This window comes from Salvelinus sp. IW2-2015, linkage group LG23, assembly GCF_002910315.2.
Source record: "Salvelinus sp. IW2-2015 linkage group LG23, ASM291031v2, whole genome shotgun sequence".
In the NCBI taxonomy this organism is placed as follows: domain Eukaryota; kingdom Metazoa; phylum Chordata; class Actinopteri; order Salmoniformes; family Salmonidae; genus Salvelinus; species Salvelinus sp. IW2-2015.
This window is the reverse complement of record NC_036863.1, coordinates 16,014,104-16,034,745: the sequence shown is the minus strand read 5'-3', so window position 1 is coordinate 16,034,745 and position 20,642 is coordinate 16,014,104.

Sequence of the window (20,642 nt, the reverse complement as noted above, 5' to 3'; positions counted from 1 at the left end):
GTTTTCCAATGCCTCGCAAAGGGAAACTATTGGTAGACGGGTAAAAAAAAAAAGCTGACATTGAATATCTCTGAGCATGGTGAAGTTATTAATTACACTTTGGATAGTGTATCAATACACCCAGTCACTACAAAGATACAGGCATCCTTCCTAACTCCGGAGAGGAAGGAAACCGCTCATGGATTTCACCACGAGGCCATTGGTGACTTTAAAACAGTTACATAGTTGAATGGCTGTGATAGGGGAAAACTGAGGATGGATCCACAACATTGTAGTTACTCCAYAATACTAACTTAACTGACAAAGTTAAAAGAAGGAAGCCTGTACAGAATAAAACTATTCCAAAACATGCATTCTGTTTGCAACAAGGCACTAAAGTAATACTGCAAAAAATGTGGCAAACCAATTTTGCCACACTGCCACAGGACTTTTTGTCCTGAATATTAAGTGTTATGTTTGGGGCAAATCCAATACATCACATTACTGAGTACCACTCTCCATATTTTCAAGCATAGGGGTGGCTGCATCATGTTATGGGAATGCTTGTAATAGTTAAGCAACGGAATGAGCTAAGCACACGCATAACCCTAGAGGAAAACCTGGTTCAGTCTGCTTTTCACCCGACACTGGGAGATGAATTCACCTTTCAGCAGGACAATAACCTAAAAGACAAGGCCAAATATACACTGGAGTTGCTTACCAAGATGACATTGAATGTTCCTGAGTGGCCTAGTTACAGTTTTGACTTAAATCATCTTRAAAATGTATGGCAAGACTTGAAAATGGCTGTCTAGCAATGAGCAACAACCAACTTGACAAAGCTTGAATAATTTTTTWAAGAATAATGTGCACATATTGTACAATCCAGGGTTGCAAAGCTCTTAAACTTACCCAGAAAGACTCACAGCTGTAATCACTGCTAAAGGTGATTCTCACATTAATTGACTCAGGGGTGTGAATACTGTAAATGAGAGATTTCTGTATTTCATTTTCAACACATTTGCAAACATTTCTAAAAACATGTTTTCACTTTGTCATTATTGGGTATTTATTGTATGTAGATGGGTGATAAATGTGTCTTTTTTAATCCATTTTCAATTCAGGCTGTAATCTACCAACTGAGCCACACAAATCCCGTGTGGCTCAGTTGGTAGAGCATGGCGCTTGCAACGCCAGGGTTGTGGGTTCATTCCCCACGGGGGGACCAGGATGAATATGTATGAACTTTCCAAATTGTAAGTCGCTCTGGATAAGAGCGTCAGCTAAATGACTTAAATGTAAATGTAACAAAACAAAATGTGGAATAAATCAAGGGGTATGAATACTTTCTGAAGGCACATTTTATTATGGCCATAAATGGAGCTATAATTTTCCTCTTTAGATCTAAATGGAACCACTGATGCTCTATGTGACGGAGGAAGAATTTCACCTGAGAAAAGTGTGACATAAATAGCATCAATATACTTCTCACTATGACCAAGTTCAAGAGGTGGAGAGGATGCTGATTATCAAAATTGCTTCAGTTTGAGAGGAAAAAAGGTAGGTGGAATTGTCTATTGAACTCAACAAAAGTGTTTCTATGGCTCAACACAAACTATGTCCACCACTGGCAGGAAAAAGCTACATGCTAGCCTTTTTACGTTTCGAATTCATTTGTGGTCCACAAATAATCTGTCTATTTCAAATATTTGCTCCTGCCTCACCACTGTTGAAATTATACAGCAGGGTTATCTTTTATAAGTTGTCCTAATTTAGCTAAACATATTCTTTTTTTGTTGCTTTGTTACAATTCAATACAATGTGTAATTGAAGCTTAGTAACTGGGAGAAATATTGTCATTTCTACCTCATAGTTGGTTTAAGTCATTATTTTGTGCAATCCACTTACCTAGCAGTTAATACAGCACACAGGAATTTGTTGGTTTACCTCCACCTGAAAATTGTTCTGCAGTTTGGCTCACTGTTATTTTGGTTTTGATAAATAACTTGTGCTTAAAGACAAGCTTGCACTGTCATACCAAACGCGCTGGGTGAAACTCTGTCCATCGTTTTCTTTGGGTACCTTGGTGCCGCGTGGGGGAATCTGAGCAACATAGCATCCCACTGGGCACAGATGGCAGTTCAATGTGAATTCACCATGTCATTCAATTTAGGTTAAAAGTTAAGTGACAAAAATACTAAATTCCCGTACGTTGATAACTTTTTGCAAATCCAAACGGTTTTAAACGTAGATTCAACGTCATCACATAAAATGTTCTTGTTGAAATGATATAGAAACAACATTGATTCAACCAGTTTTTGTCCATTGGGATGTTCTTTACATTACATACAGTATCTGTGATCCATGACAGACCCAGTGACCACACTATCTGTCGTGGGCGTCCGCACTGACTATCTGCACTGACTCATGCACACTCCAGGTTCTAACTATAACCACATATTCACACACACTTACACTGACACTTTCGCACGCACACACACCTTCTGTTCTCCTATCCTCGTGGGGACCTAAAATTGATTTCCATTCAAAATCATATTTTCCCTAACCCTAACCTTAACCCTAACACAAACCCAACTCCTAACCTTAGCCCATACCCTAACTCCTAACCCTAGCCTCTTACCCTAACCCTAATTCTAACCCAAACCCTAAACCTAACCCCAAAGTTTAAAATAGCCTTTGTCCTCATGGGACATGGGAGAATTTTCCTTGTTTGGCTATCCTTGTAGGGACTTTTGGGGATTTTAGGTCCCCACAAGGCTAGAAGAACCAACATACGCACATACTCACACACACAGGACAAATATAAGCACGCCCCATTTTACCTTTGACACGCACCTACACCCACACATCTTGACGCCCACACAAGCATGAACACACACACAACACACTCACCATATACGCTGCTGCTACTATTTACATGAACATTTATCCTACTGGTCACTTTCACTCTGCTTACATTTACAGTACCAGTCAAAGGTTAGGACACATCTACTTATTAAATTGTTATTATTATTTTTTTAAACTATTTTCTACATTGTAGAATAATAGCGAAGACATCAAAGCTATGAGATAACAAATATGGAATCATGTAGTAACCAAAAAAAGTTTTAACTTCTCTGGGTTATGTGTGACGGTAGCGTCCCACYTGGCCAAAAGCCAGAAAAAAAAGTAGCGCGCCAAATTCAAATATATTACCATAAAAAYCAATCTTTAATGAAATCAAACATGAAAAACACCAAATTATAGCTACACATGTTGAGAATATAGCCAACATGTCTGATTTCAAAAAGGATTTACGGCGAAAGCACACCAAACGATTATGTTAACTCAGTACATAGCCACAGAAAAACACAGCCATTTTCCCAGCAAAAGATAGTAGTCACAAAAAGCAGAAATAGAGATAAAATTAATCACTAACCTTTGATGATCTTCATCAGATGACACTCATAGGACATCATGTTACACAATACATTTATGTTTTGTTCGATAATGTGCATATTTATATCCACAAATCTCGGTTTACATTGGCGCCATGTTCAGAAATGCCTCCAAAATATCCGGAGAAATTGCAGAGGAGCTCACGTACATAAATGAGAATCAGGAGGAGAAGGAAAATACTCATCATAAACTTTGATGAAAGATACATGTTTTACATAGAATTAAAGATACACTTGTTCTTAATGCAACCGCTGTGTCAGATTTCAAAAAACTTTACGTAAAAAGCACACCATGCAATAATCTGAGACGGCGCTATCAAATAACATTTCTCTGCCATGTTGGAGTCAACAGAAATACGAAATTACATCATAAATATTCCTTACCTTTGATCATCTTCATCAGAATGCACTCCCAGGAATCTAGTTCCACAATAAATCGTTGTTTGTTTGATAATGTCCATTTACTTATGTCTAAGTAGCTACTTTTGCTAGCATGTTAGTGCACATGTCCAAACGCTCGCGCAAATGCAGGCGAACTCGGACGAAAACTTCAAAAAGTTATATAACAGGTCGAAATAAACTGGTCAAACTAAGTAGAGAATCAATCTTCAGGATGTTGTTATCATATTAATCCAAAAACGTTCCAACCGGAGCATTCCTTCATGTCAGTAGAAGTTATGGAACGCAAGCGATACCATGAGGAAACACGTGACCAGGAACTGGCAATCTGCAGACCACTGACTCATTCCCCTCCCATCCGGCCCCACAACACAGCATAAGCTTCATTCCACATTCTACAGACTGTTGACATCTAGTGGAGGGCATAGGAAGTGCAAACAGATCCATATCTTACAGGGAATTGAATCGGCGATGAGTTGAACATTGACCAGTCTCAGAATTCTCACTTCCTGTTTGGATTTCTTCTCAGGCTTTTGCCTGCCATATGAGTTCTGTTATACTCASAGACATCATTCAAACAGTTTTAGAAACTTCTGAGTGTTTTATATCCAWTAGTAATAATAATWTGCATAGATTAGCATCTGGGACAGAGTAGGAGATAGTTCACTATGGGCACGCAATTCATCCAAAAGTGAAAATGCTGCCACCTATCATAAAGAAGTTTTTAAACCAATATATTTATATATGAGATTATTCAACGTAGCCACCCTTTGCCTTGATGACAGCTTTGCACACTCTTGGCATTCTCTCAATCAGCTTCACCTGGAATGCTTTTCCAACAGTCTAGAAGAACCACACATGAAGAGATCATCCGTTCACCTACTCTGCGTCTCACAAAGACACAGCAGTTGGAATCAAAATTGCAATTTTGGACTGATCAGACCGGTCTAAGAAGAAAGCCCCTCTCCCAACAGGTGTGATTACTACCTCTGAGGGCTTAGAGCTTGAGGTAGTCACCTCATACAAGTACTTGGGTGTATGGCTAGAGGCTACACTGTCCTTCTCTCAGCACATATCAAAGCTGCAGGCTAAAGTTATATCTAGACTTGGTTTCCTCTATCGTAATCGCTCCTCTTTCACCCCAGCTGCCAAACTAACCCTGATTCAGATCACCATCCTACCCATGCTAGATTACGGAGACGTAATTTATAGATTGGMAGGAAAGGGTGCTCTCGAGCGGCTAGATGTTCTTTACCACTCTGCCTTCAGATTTGCCACCAATGCTCCTTATAGGACACATCACTGCACTCTATAGTCCTCTGTAAACTGGTCATCTCWGTATACCCATCGCAAGACCCACTGGTTGAGGCTTATTTATAAAACACTCTTAGGCCTCACTCCCCCCTATCTGAGATTTCTACTGCAGCCCTCATCCTCCACATACAACACCCTTTCTGCCAGTCACATTCTGTTAAAGGTCCCCAAAGCACACACGTCCCTGGGTCCCTTGTCTTTTCAGTTCGCTGCAGCTAGCGACTGGAACAAGCTGCAACAAACACTCAAACTGGACAGTTTTATCTCAATCTCTTCATTCAAAGACTCAATCATGGACACGCTTACTGACAGTTGTGGCTGCTTTGCGTGATGTATTGTTGTCTCTACCTTCTTGCCCTTTGTGCTGTTGTCTGTGCCCAATAACGTTTGTACCATGTTTTGTGCTTCTACCATGTTGTGTTGCTACCATGCTGTTGTCATGTTGTATTGCTACCGTGCTGTATTGTCATGTATTACTGCCTTGCTATGTTGTCTTAGGTCTCTATTTATGTAGTGTTGTCTCTCTTGTCGCGATGTGTGTTTTGTCCTATATTTATATATATATATATATATATATATATATATCTTTTTTAGGCCTTTTGCCTTTTGGTAGGCCCGCATTGTAAATAAGAATGTGTTCTTAAATGACTTGCCTAGTTAAATAAAAGTTTAAAAAAATAATAATGATGGCCATTGCTCATGTTTCTTGGCCCAACCAAGTCTCTTATTATTATTGATGTTCTTTAGTCGTGATTTCTTTTCAGCAATTCGACCATGAAGGCCTTTGAACAGTTGATGTTGAGATGAGTCTGTTACTTGAACTCTGTGAAGCATTTATTTGAGCTGCAATTTCTGAGGCTGGATTTCAGAATGAACCTGGAAGAATCCATTGACGGGTTTAGGTAAACTGTCTGGGAGGTATGAGTATTTGTAGATGAAAGTGTATAATTGGCTTACATTAATGTTGTAAATAGACAAGATATTGAGTTTCTTAAACAAAGGTGCAGATTGAGCCAGGTAATTAGAGGTGGCTAGTCTTGCAAATGTGTTTTGTTTGATGAGTAATTTGTGTTGGTAGGAGGCATATGTACTGGTCCAGACAATATTACAGTAAATGAGATATGGGTAAATTAAGCTACATGTATAGTATAGAGTTAGGAAGCAAGCCTGATGAACCAGACCACCAATTTGCTTAATGAGAACTACAACTCCCTTCAGTCCAGCGTCCCACATAGTTCTTGACTTGATTTCTCTCGTGAATTATTGGATTTTTCTCTAGAGAAACAGCACGTTGGGCTCACAAAAAATATAACAAAATGGAACTTAAGTAATTGAACCGACATCGGTCTATTAGTTTAAAACCGGAAGAAGACATTTTTTTAATCGCTCATCACTATCTATAAGACACGAACGAAACTTCCATAGACTGTGCAAAACATTTATCATTCAGGGAACATTGGAATAACACTCTGATACAAACATTGCAAGCATGTCATCACAACTGGACATGTTTTGTGTTTTAGATACCTACACTCTAAAAATTAGGGGTTCAACAAGGTTTTTTCTCAGATCCTCAATTCKTTGAAGAACCTTAGGGTTCTTGGCACTGAAAATTGCCCCCAAATGTAAAGCGTCGGTGTGTAGCTGGTGAGATGAGTCAGGCGCAGGACAGCAGATAWGAGTAATGAAAGCAATTTTACTCAATAATATCACAATACACGTTGTATAAATACAAGGCCACAAATACGGACTGCAATAAAATAAACAATTACTCACAAACATGGGKGAACAGAGGGTTAAATAATGAACAAGTAATTGGGGAAATGAAACCAGGTGTGTAAGACAAAGACAAAAGAAATGGACAATGAAAAGTGGATCAGCGATGGCTAGAAGGCCGGTGACGTCGACCGCCAAACRCCGCCCGAACAAGGAGAGGGACCGACTTCGGCGGACGTCGTGACAGTACCCCCCCTTGACGCGCGCCGACACCAACCTTGGGGACGACCCGGAGGACGAGGCGCAGGGCGATCCGGATGGAGACGGTGGAACTCCCGCAGCAACGAAGGGTCCAAGACGTCCTCCACCGGCACCCAGCATCTCTCCTCGGGACCGTACCCCTCCCACTCCACGAGGTACTGAAAGCCCCTCGCCCGACGCTTCGAGTCCAGGATGGCTCGAACAGCATACGGCGGGGCCCCCTCGCACCTCCAGACTCCTGGGGGGAGTGGGCTCTGTGCGTAACGCCCGCTCGATGTCCGCGTCCAGCTCCCACACCACCGGTGCCACCAGGCAAGAGGCCAGAAGTATGGGAGTGTGATCCATGGACCGCTCCTCTGTGTCATACATCTGGGACAGTGCGTCTGCCTTAGCGTTCTGGGAACCTGGTCTGTAGGACAGAGTGAAAACAAAACGGGTAAGGAACATGGCTCACCTTGCCTGGCGAGGGTTCGGTCTCCTCGCTGCCCGGATGTACTTCAGATTGCGGTGGTCAGTCTAGATGAGAACAGGGTGTTTAGCCCCCTCGAGCCAATGTCTCCACACCTTCAGAGCCTTGACAACAGCCAACAGCTCCCGGTCCCCCACATCATAGTTTCGCTTCGCCGGGCTGAGCTTCTTCGAAAAGAAAGCACAGGGGCGGAGCTTTGGTGGCGTGCCCGAGCGCTGAGAGAGCACAGCTCCTATCCCAGCCTCGGACGCGTCCACCTCCACTATGAACGCCAAAGAGGGATCCGGATGATCCAGCACGGGAGCCGAGGTAAACAGAGCCTTCAGGTCACCAAAAGCCCTGTCCGCCTCAGCCGACCACTGCAGCCGCACCGGTCCCCCCTTCAGCAGTGAGGTAATGGGAGCTGCTACCTGACCAAAACCCAGGATAAACCTCCGGTAGTAGTTGGAAAACCCTAGAAACTGCTGCACTTCCTTTACCGTGGTGGGAGTCGGCCAATTACGCACGGCTGAAATGCGGTCACTCTCCATCTCCACCGCTGAAGTGGAAATGTGGTACCCTAGGAAGGAGACAGACTGTTGGAAGTACAGACATTTCTCAGCCTTGACGTACAGGTCATGCTCCAACAGTCGAGCATGTGTCCCTGGTGAACAGGGTGCTTGGTCGGGGGGGATCCGGACGCGTGTAGCGGAGTATATCAGAATGTCGTCGATATACACCACTACACCCTGCTCGTGCAGGTCTCGGAAAATCTTGTCAACAAAGGCCTGGAAGACTGATGGAGCATTCATCAACCCGTACGGCATGACGAGGTACACATAGTGCCCTGAGGTGGTACTAAATGCAGTCTTCCACTCGTCCCCCTCCCGGATACGCTCCAGGTTGTAAGCGCTCCTGAGAATCAATTTTGTGAAGAAGCGCGCCCTGTGCATTGACTCGATCGCATTGGCAATGAGAGGCAGCGGGTAGCTGTACCTCACAGTGATCTGATTGATACCTCGATAGTCAATACACGGGCGCAGACCCCCATCCTTCTTCTTCACAAAAAATAAACTCGAGGAGGCAGGTGAAGTGGAGGGCCTAATGTATCCCTGCCCCAGGGATTCGGAGACATATGTTTCCATAGCCGCCGTCTTCTCCTGTGACAGAGGATACATGTGACTCCTGGGAAGTGCTGCGTCTAGCAGGAGATTTATCGCACAATCCCCCCGTCGATGGGGTGGTAATTTATTCGCCCTCTTCTTACAGAAGGTGAGAGCCAAATCGGCAAATTCTGAGGGGATGCGCACGGTGGAGATCTGGTCTGGACTTTCCACCGTAGTCGCAACGATGGAAGCCCCTACACACCTCCCTGAGCACTCTCGTGACCACCCCTTGAGAGCCCTCTGTTACCACGAAATAGCGGGGTCATGACAGGCCAACCAGGGTAGGCCCAGCACCACGGGAAACGCAGGAGAATCAATAAGGAAGAGACTGATTCTCTCCTTGTGACCCTCCTGCGTAACCATGTCTAGTGGAGCGGTGGCCTCCCTAATCAGCCCTGACCCTAATGGTCGACTCTCTAGGGCATGCACAGGGAAGGGCTTATCCACAGGAACAAGGGGGATCCCTAAACTATGGGCAAATGAACGGTCAATAAAATTCCCAGCTGCGCCTGAATCTACGAGCGCCTTATGCTGGGAATGCGGGGAAAACTCAGGAAATGTAATAAAAACATACATGTGAGCAACAGGGGGCTCTGGGTGAGCCTGGTGCCGACTCACCTGGGGTGACACGATAGTGACCTGCCTGCTGCCTCGACTCCTTGAGGAACCCCCCAGCACCGACCAGAAGTGTGCCCTCTGCGGCCACAGATGGTGCAGGGAATGACCCCTCCTCCGGTCGCCCTAAACGCAGCACCTCCCAGCTCCATGGGCATCCGATCGGAGGTGCTGGGGGATGGAACTGACGGGCCCCGATCCGGACGTCTGCGGGTGTCCAGCAGGTTGTCCAGCCGGATGGACAGGTTTACCAGCTGGTCCAACGTGATGGTGTCTCGGCAGGCCAACTCCCGATAGACGTCCTTGCGCAGACTGCACCGGTAGTGATTGATGAGGGCCCTGTTGTTCCATTCCGCGCTGGCGGCCAGGGTCCGGAGGTCCAAAGCGAAATCCTGCGCGCTCCTCGTCCCCTGCCACAGGTGGAACAGACGTTCACCCGAACTCTGCGTAATGGTCCAACGCCGTGTCTCCCTCACTCCATACGGCGTTGGCCCACTCCAGGGCTTTGCCTGAGAGGCAGACACGCTCTCACGTCCTGAAGGAGCCGGGTGGACGGTCGCTAGGTAGAGCTCCAGCTGGAGTAGGAACCCCTGGCATCCGGCAGCCGTCTCATCATACTCCCTCGGGAGTGCGAGCCGAATCCCGCTGGGACCGGGTGAAGGAGGGGTGGACAGTGGAGCCTGCTGTAGTGGGGCTGGTGGAGGCGTTGGAAGACCTCCTTCTCTCTCCCATCTATCCATCGTCTGCAGCACGCGATCCATGGTGGTGCCCAGACGTTGTAACATGGTCGCGTGTTGCTGGAYGTGCTCTTCGACCGCAAAAGGGGGGTCGTCTGCTCCTGCTGACTCAATTTCTGGTGAGTAATTCTGTAAAGCGTCTGTGTGTAGCTGGTGATAAGATAAGAGTAATGAAAGCAATTTTACTCAATAATATCACAATACACGTTGTATAAATATAAGGCCACAAATACGGACCGCAATACAATAAACAATTACTCACAAACAAACATGGGGTAACAGAGGGTTAAATAATGAACAAGTAATTGGGGAATTGAAACCAGGTGTGTAAGACAAAGACAAAACAAATGTAAAATGAAAAGTGGATCGGCGATGGCTAGAAGGCCGGTGACTTCGAACGCCGCCCGAACAAGGAGAGGGACCGACTTCGGCGGAAGGTTTTTCCAAGAACCCTATAGGAGGTGGGGTTCATAGAGGAACCTTCTTAGTTGATGAGGGTTCTTGCTGGAACCTAACTACCCAATTGAAACATTTAGATTTGAAAGGACAGCRGGTGCAGGCACTATGATGAAAAATGAAATGAAAAATGTAAAGATCTCCTCAATTTAAGTTAAGGTTTGTCCCTTATATGATCTAAATTGATATTGTTTTATGATACCATCTATCTTTTCATACTTGTGCAAATCGTTCTAAACAGAAAATGGACACAATTCAATGGATATTAATCAACAAAGAGGTAAGAATATGTATGCTACAAGAATATGTAGAAGGCTAGCTGTATTGGGTGCAGATGACTGAACTGCTCACTTTTGTGTCTGTGTTTGTAGGTATACAGACAAGGAGGCATACAAAGCTATGTCAACTGGTATTGGTATGTTATGCAGATCACATGTACCATCCTCCTTTACCTCTTCAATGAATATCCCATAGGCCTCTACATTATGGACAAGGTATGTGTATGAAAACCATTATCAAACTTTTTTTTCCATTCACATTTAACACAAAAACCAAGGTATGAATACTGTTGTGTGTATGTATTGTTAAATTACTATTTTTGGGATTCACAGACGACTTCTCCCTCCCTACACCTCTGATGACTATAACAGGAAACCTGTTCGATCACCATGCACTGCAAAATTATTCTGGCTATGGATACGGAGAACATCAATACATTAACATCAACACGCCAGAGGATATATCAATTGGACATGGGGATCTGCTGGGACTTTACCTCATATTTGGATTTTTCTACTCTCCTTTGCCATTAAAATCATAATAAACACTGACAACAAAAATATTGTGTTATTGTTATGCGTAATAATAATAATAGGGGGGTAGTTCAAAAACTAACCCTAAAAGGTTATTCAAAAGGTTATTTGAGAATCCATTAAAACATGGTTCTTTGAAGAACCCTTTAAAAGTGTTATTCGAAGAACTTGTAGGGGTTCCCCCACAGTTTCAATTTGAAGAACCCCTAAAGGATACTCCAGGAACCTTTTATTTTTAGAGTGTATATATTGTAATGTCCCCATACAGTTCTCACAACATAATGAAATGTTTTAGGAACTTTAAAAGAACATCAATATATGTTCTATTAACATTCTTGCAATATCAGAGGACTGTTTTTCTACCCTAATACCAACCTTGTAGAATCACCAACCAGGGTTGGGGTAAGGGCTTTTTCAATTCCAGTCAATTCAGGAAGTACACTGAAATTGACCCCAACCCAATACAACTGGACAGAATTTGTGTTATTAGAACTTTTGGGGGAATGTTCTTACAGCTTTCCCACAACTTAATGAACATTCACAGAACCCGTTTTGGTTTGCTGGGTAGCCGGTAATTCTGACATTTACATATGGGTGTAAGAAAAATGAAGAGGGGACAAAACAAAGTCAGATTTTCAGTTGTACTTCTGCGGGTTTGTAGTTGGACACAAATTGCTGAGATAAAGCATCCCACCTAATTTGTAATTACMTCTGCTGAATCACTGCTGTGCTAATAATTGCACATTGAAAATAATGGGTGTTTGGTGGTTAGTGCAGGCATTAGAGAAGCTTGCTTTGAAAGGTTATTTACTGAAATTAAACAATTTAGGGACAAAATGTTCTGTTGGTGCCATCGGAACTGGAGTATTCAAGGCTGCCTGCCTGCCTGACTCACTGTCTAATCATAACCTGTCACCAGAAATAGATCTGTCCTTTTCAATGCTAGGAGTGGACAGAAAGGTTGTTTACCTACCCTGCCATTAAAACGGACTACTCTCTATGAAGACTTTGGCAGGCAAGTAAACACAGTTGCCTATCCATTAATTTTCCTCAACCACTGTAACATAGCCCCATTGCTTCCCCATCGGGAGCCTGCTTTCACTTCTTTAGTTGATAGCGAGCGCCGCGGTGGCCATTGTGGCTTTGTAATGGCCTGAGTCACCCTGCTCCACCATTTACAGCCCCCAACCTTCTTCAAATGGAGCTCCCATTTCAATGGMCCATTCACAGCTGCTCTGGGAGCCATTTAATTGCAATGTGTGTTGTAGCTGATGTCCCTCTGTCAACACTGCGCCAATATCAATTCAGGAAAAAGGCAGTGGCGCGCTCTCCTCTGTATCAAAAGGTCATATCATGCTCCTGTCCTCATAATAAAACGTTTGTATTATTATTATTTTGTTATTTATATTAATGTTACACAGACAGAAGGTTCCAGCAGGGGAGATAATAAAATCAATTAATCTCTTCACCCGTCCGCCAAAAATGTATCTTACTCTGAACTGAAAGCATTTGGGATATAAATTATATCTGCTGTCTTGTTTTTCTTCTTGTGATAACACACTGAAACTCTATTTTGTGAGGTAGAACTGGCCTTTAAGGCCCAGTGCAGTCAAATGTTCCTGTGTTTTAATCCATTTTCGAATAAGGCTGTAACGTAACTAAATGTGTAAAAAGTCAAGGGGTCTGAATACTTTCCGAATGCACTGTATATTTCCACACTATGAGGTTGGAATAATACTGTGAAATATAGAAGATTATCATAATTCCCTTTTAGTGTAAGAGCTGTCTTGGTGGGATGGAGTTTTTGGCCTGCCTGGTGACATCAACAGGCAAAACATTTGTTAATGGACCAATGACAAAGATAGTTCCCAACTTCTCTGCCAATAACAACCTCTCCCTGTCTGAGTCTGTAATACCAACACGTTTTAAGCAGACCACCATAGTCCCTCTGCCCAAGAACACTAAGGTAACCTGCCTAAGTGCTTTGAAAGGCTGGTCATGGCTTACATCAACACCATCAACCCAGAAATCCTAGACCCACTCCAATTTGCATACCGCCCCAACACATCCACAGATGACGCAATCCTTATTGCACTCCACACTGCCCTTTTCCACTTGGACAAAATGAACACCTATGTGAAAATGCTATTCATTGAGTACAGCTCAGAGTTCAACACCATAGTTCCCTCAAAGCTCATCACTAAGCTAAGGACCCTGGGACTAAACACCTCCCTCTGCAACTGGATCTTGGACTTCCTGACGGGCCGCCCCCCAGGTGGTAATGGTAGGTAGCAACACAACTGCCACGCTGATCCTCAACACAGGAGCCCCTCAGAGGTGCATGCTCAGTCCCCTCCTGTATTCCCTGTTCACCCATAACTGCATGGGCAAGCACGACKCCAACACCATCATTAAGTTTGCCGATGACACAACAGTGGTAGGCCTGATCAACGACAACGATGAGACAGTTTTTAGGAAGGGTGTCAGAGACCTGGCAGTGTGGTGCCAAAATAACAACCTCTCCCTCAACGTGATCAAGACAAAGGAGATGATTGTGGACTACAGAAAAAGAAGGACCGAGCACACCCCCATTCTCATTGACGGGGTTGTAGTGGAGCAGGTTGAGAGCTTCAAGTTCCTTGGTGTCCACATCACCAACAAACTATCATGGTCCAAACACACCAAGACAGTTGTGAAGAGGGCACAGCAACACCTATTCCCCCTCAGGAGACCGAAAAGATTTGGCATGGGTCCTGAGATCCTCAAAAAGTTATACAGCTGCACCATCGAGAGCATCCTGACTGGTTGCATCACCGCCTGGTATGGCAACTGCTCTGCCTCCGACCKCAASGCACTACAGAGGGTAATGCGTACGGCCCAGTACATCACTGGGGCCAAGCTTCCTGCCATCCAGGACCTCTATACCAGGTGGTATCAGAGGAAGGCCCAAAAAATTGCCAAAGACTCCAGCCACCCTAGTCATAGAATGTTCTCTCTGCTACCGCACGACAAGCGGTACCGAAGCGCCAAGTCTAGGTCCAAAAGGCTTCTCAACAGCTTCTACACCCAAGCCATAAGACTCCTTAACAGGTAATCAAATGGCTTCCCGGACTATTTGCATTGTCTCCCCCCCCCAGCCCCATTTTTTTACACTGCTGCTACTCTCTGTTTATTATCTATGCATAGTCACTTTACCTCTACCTAAATGTACATATTACCTCAATTACCTCGACTAACCGGTGCCCCCGCACATTGACTCTGTACCGGTATCCCCTGTATATAGCCTCGCTGCTGTTATTTTATTGTTGCGCCTTAATTATTATTWTTTTTGTTTTTTTGTTGTTATTATATTTTAATTTATTTTAGTATATACTTTAACACTTTTTTCTTAAAACTGCATTGTTGGTTAAGGGCTTGTAAGTAAGCATTTCACTTTATTTGGCACATGTGACAAATACAATTTGGCCACAATATCGCCTCTGACCAGAATATTGGCAGTCATTTAGGGAACGATTTAACATGTTGAATTGCCACCAGTTGTCGACAACTAGCACACCCCAGCCACCTGCTGGTTTTAGCTGTTCATCTTCACAGTGACTCTTACATTTCCAAACGGTTAAATTCAAATTTTATTTTCTGAGTATTAAAGCTTTGTGAGTTCACGTGTTAAACATTAAGAGGATTCAATAGGCATGGCATTTAAGGGCTCTATTCAATCCGCATAGCGGAAATTCAGCTTTACAGGGTGATTGAAATGTAAAAGCCACCATGTTCCCGTTTTAGCGGAGACTGCATTCACGGTAAACGCTGCATATTACCTTTACATTTCTATTGCGGAATCTGTAATGCTTCAGTTTTACAGATTGAATAGAGTCCTAAGTGTTCTGTTTTTGCATGGCCATTATCATAACAGCTTTTTGCTTATTTGTTTGATTTACATTATTTGAATGTAATTAAAGTGTGCTGTAAGTGTCTGGCTGGAGGGACAATTTGTCATTTGTTCTCCATGGAAACCAAACTTTTCCAATTACTGGAGAACAGTAAGTGTACCTTTCGCTCACGGCAGGTGAATTAGGATAGACTCAGCTTCATTTCTCCACTCTCCTCATTTAACAATAACTCCATTGTAAGAAAAAGAGATCCATAAAAACAATAACAACTGATCTAAAGCTAGGTAAATCCGGGTTAAATTCCCAATTCAAGTTTGTCAATGCATGTATGATGAGGGCATCCAATGAAATTTGTTAAAATTATTCAACTTTCAATTTAACGCCACTTCAGGTTAAACTGGTAAGTGTTTAATGATTAATTTACAGGACCACTAGTGATGTTCCACGTAAATGTACACTCAAAAACATCTCTAAAAGAAAATGGAAGATGTTCAACTGTAAGAAAATGTAGACTTGTTTTACAAGTCAACACAACTAAATGCTCAGTCATCCAAAAGACATTCACTGAGCAATACCTTTGCGGTCGGTTGTAGCAGGTCTGAGTCAGTCACAGGTTAAATTTCATGTTGTGAAATCATTGTTGATTCCCAGCTGGACGATACTAGCATGGAGCATACTAATATTTTATAAAGGTGATATGCTTACATAAAAAAGAAATGGGGTGATAACAATTCCACATAGAGTTCAGTTTAAACTACACAGCTGTTTTCTTGTTTATGCTAAACTACCCCCTAACGCTAATATGCTAACGGAGGTGTGGCCAACCAAAGGAACCCAGGAACAGACAAAACACCATCTCTGTCTCGCCTTCTTTAATCAGAGTGATAAATCAACAGCTCCTCACACGACTCACCAATGAGTATGATGACTCGGGAATCGGAGGTGTGACCCCTCACAGTGCCCCAGAGGCCCCCGTGCTAAAGGCGTACTGCTCCGAATCCACAGGATGTGAGAGGAATTTTTTTTCTGATCGCTCCTCACGCAGATAAAGGTAATGAGCTGACATGAAGGGACGTCAGGGAGCGATAGGACTAGGAAGTATTTGCCCTCCAACGCTAGGGCACAGGCACAGTGAGAGTGAGTGCTGTGTGCTCGCTCATCGTGTGGAAAAACCCCTCTGCATGATCATTGCACCAACAGTTATGTACTACCTGCATAGGAAGTATTTGCCATCAAACAATGCCCTCAAATTATACCTTTCTTGTTAAATGCATAATAAAAATGTTATTCCCTAATTTGTTGTACATTCAACAGAGACAGAATGGGAGTTCATCAGATCACAGAAGTGTTACTGGACATTGAGGACAAACTACCACACCTGACTCATATACAGATATCACATGCTGTTGGTATTACATCTAGTGTAAGCATTTGTGTCACTGATGTTGATGTACTGTATATCACATTGGGATCTACATTGTAAACACGGCAATTTTCCTTACTGCATCAGTTAGCCTTACTGCATCAGATGTACTGTAATCATGAATGTCTAACACATAGGGCGTGCATGCATACATGTACACATACAAGGTGTGGAAACATCTTGTGGAAATGTGTACTCAATTGCCTTCATTCAATACATTGAGATTATCACTGGTTTCCAATTATCAGAGATAGTCCAGTACAGGCAATGGTGTATGTATGCAATAAAGCCGTCTACATCAGAGACATGTGGTAGATAATGCACTGCAAACACTGGAGATTAAGTTTTTTTTTCATAAACACACTAACTCATACCTCTGTCTACTTCTATCCCTCTGAACATCACAGGGAGAGATCTCAGGCACCAGAGCTCCTTCTAGTGGCCAACCTGGGTACAGACAGCAACATCCACCTCTATCCCTGCACATCCCCATTTGGAAGCCTTCTCCACTATTTCCTCCTATATATAGTGTTTTATTGTGAATAACATATTGGGGAGTGAACATTTATGTAACAAGGTCCTTACTGAAAAGCCTTATTCAAAACCAAATCTGATACTACTTAAATTATAACCTGAATAATTGTCTTATGTCTCTCTTACATTTATGGGAGGTTAAAATGAATTGCATTGAATAAACAAGTTATTATGACTTATTAGTGCTGCATCGGTTTGATTGGCAATGTAATTGATTACTCATTGGTATCTCCGAATGATCGTAAAGGTCACCAAGGCATCCTGTTTTTTCCAACAGGAAGAAATAATCTTGTCTCAATGTCTGCCAGCCATTGCATTGACATTTAGCACAATACATGGGAGTCCTGAATATCAACTTAATGGATCTTACAATTAGACATGTCCTACTAGAACAAGATTAATTAATCAGAGTTTCTATCCTTCCTTCCCTCCCTCTTATCTTTTCTCCCTCTCTTTCCATTTGTCCCTTCTTGATTAATGATTGGAACCATATCCTCCAACACAACAGTAAATTAAGAGGGATTGAAGAGAAAAAGAGAAATAAYAAGGTCCATTCATCCCAATGGAGCTCTTACTGGTTGGAAACATTCAAAGAGGCTTTATTTGTAATGTCTATCTGTAGCAGACATGCTGTTAAATCCTTTCCAATTTTTCCTGAAATATGTAATTCTCCTGAAGTGCAACATCTGATGCCAACAGTCCTCGATGAATGGGAGCAATAATGATATCAAAAATCCAGAAAATCTCTTTCTGTCTGTTAGTCTCTATTAGCTAGGCAACTGTAGTAGTGTGTGGATTTGTACACGCTCGCACACACACACACACACACACACACACACACACACACACACACACACACACACACACACACACACACACACACACACACACACAGAGAGAGACCCTTCTTCCTCCTGTCCTCTCCCCTACCTCCACCTATGTCCAATCTTCACTGCCCTGATCAGGCATTCTCCCACCCTGCAGCAGGTTGTGGATGCCGCCCCAGCAGGACTCACTCTGGTCCACCCACCCCCACTGCTTCTCATCAGAGAGGGGCTCAGCTGCACACAGTGTGTGTGTGTCAATGTGTTTGTGTAAGGGTGTGTGTGTTTGCCTGTGCATTTGAGCATTTGTGTGCCTACCTCTTTGTTTCTGTCTGTGTGTGCATATGGCACGTGTGTGTGTGTGTGTGTGTGTGTGTGTGTGCGTGTGCGTGTGCGTGTGCGTACACAACTGTTTGTGTTTGTGCCTGTGCTGAATGTAGAGGGACCCAACCAGGCCCTGGCCATCAAGCACTATTTTTGAATTATTCCCACAGCCTTTGGCAGGATCCACAAAGGGGCCAGACACACGCAGCCATGTTGCTGGACATCTGGTTAAGTGGCTGGCACCAAGATGAAATGAAGAGGAGTCTTGACATGACTCCAGGTTCCTGACTTCACTCAAATACGAGGCTTCATTTCTGCATTTAGAGATGTTGTTTGCATTCCTCTTCCGGGGCACCATTTGTTTGGATGGTGGGTTGTTGTTGTTTTCTGTTTCCCAATCAAATGGTAGTGATGGGGATATGATAGTAAGACACACTTAACATTTGTAGTCAGAAAYCAAAGGATTTGGACGCCTGTTCTCATTTGCAATTTGAATCCAATACGTATTCCAAAGATAACTTGTGTTCAGAAAGCCTTAAACCCGAACATGTGTGCTGGCAAATAGGGGCGCACGTGTGCACAAACGCTGACAGCATATTCACAGTCAGTCAAGTACATCAGTATCTGTCAACAAACTGGTGAATATCAAAGGATTCAGTTTGTCAATCCCGCTGTCTGTTTTGTTTTCTTATTCATGTTGAGTGAGAGCTATAATGTTGCCTTGATGTATTTACAGACAGCTGTGTTCGCAGTCATCCTCATTATTGAACTTCAAAGTGTTTTGATGCCTCAACAGCATCTCCAGCTCCAGAGGTCAGATCCTGGGAGTTATGATTCTCCCCTATGAGAGCGTATTGCTCTGTCTACTAAGTACTTCTGTAACTGCCTTTGCTCAATGCACACTTGAGATGACACCTTCGATCGATGTCCAGAAAGGCACAGGTAGATCACGATTCCTATTCAGGTGTGTTGGATTCTACATACAGTGTGATATGCTGCGATATCAGCCTTCATGTCAGGAGTGACCATGACAATTTGCTGTCGGTGACACTCTGTTAGTGCAGTTTGACATGATTTGGTGTGGGTGGTTGTGCATGGGGGGAAGAGGGAGCTGTTCTATTTTTATGCTATTTACATTCATATACATGCAGCAGCCTATGCCCTTCATATATTTTTCATGAAATCTTWAAAAAAATAAAAAATAAAGKTTTTTTTTGAAGATGTGTGGGAAAAACTCAGATTGGGAGAGTTGAAATTAAATATAATGTACTTAAATGTATTTATTGTCCTTATGCATCTGGGTCAATTCATATGTATCAATATAACTGTTGTTATTTGTGTCAACTACAACCAAGACAATAAGTCTGTAAGGAGCGGTTATACAGATTGTAGGAAATATATTTAACGAGAGCTAAATTGTTTTTTCCTCTACACTAAGTGAAAAGAGTAACTGGCTCTCACATTCACAATGTTTTTAGAAAACAATGGCAATTTATTTTTATTCGAAAGACTTGACCTTTTGTTGTCTGGTTTGTCTAACAAGTGTGGGCTAAAAGGAGATAAGCAGCAATTGATTTAAGCGTCTTTGTTCCGCAAAACTCTTTTGTTTATCAAGTCAAGAGTGCTCAGACTTCGGAAGGCTAAGGTTGCCCTGACCCTCAAATACCAATGCCCCTAAAGACACCACTTGTAATACTCAGTAGTGTTGGATGTTAAGTCATCAACACACATTAAAGGGCAGTGCTTGATTAAAATGCCTAAACTTCCGGTCTTGTACCTGATCTCAATCCAAGAGCTCAACGCTAATTAGCATAAACATTTTTGGCGGTAGAAAAAGAGTGGACTGCTCCTCAAAACAAAAATAAGTAGGCCCTGTTTATCCACTAACAGCTCCCAATGAAGACTCTTGTGGACTAGTCTGCAGTTTTTAATCATCAGAGAAATTAATAGACTCACCAATTGAGTCATTTACTCTTTTCTCCTCATGGGATAAGAGATTTGGAGAGGAAAAATACTCAGCAAACCCAATTTTATTCCCTAAGCCGCTATTAAAGGTTTTCAAAAGCGTGAGTGTGAGGATCTTTAATGCTTCCAAAGTGTCCAAGCTGGAGATGTTTTAATAAGAATACAACTGAGAAATGTACTTAATTAGAAGGAAGCATTTTGTGTATTTTGTCTAGTGGAGATTGACAGTTTTTATTCTGGGTTTAGCTCCAAGGGTCTCAGGGAGGTTTCACAGAGGGAAGGGAGAGGGTGGGGTGAGGGGAGAGGACGGGGGAGGGAAGA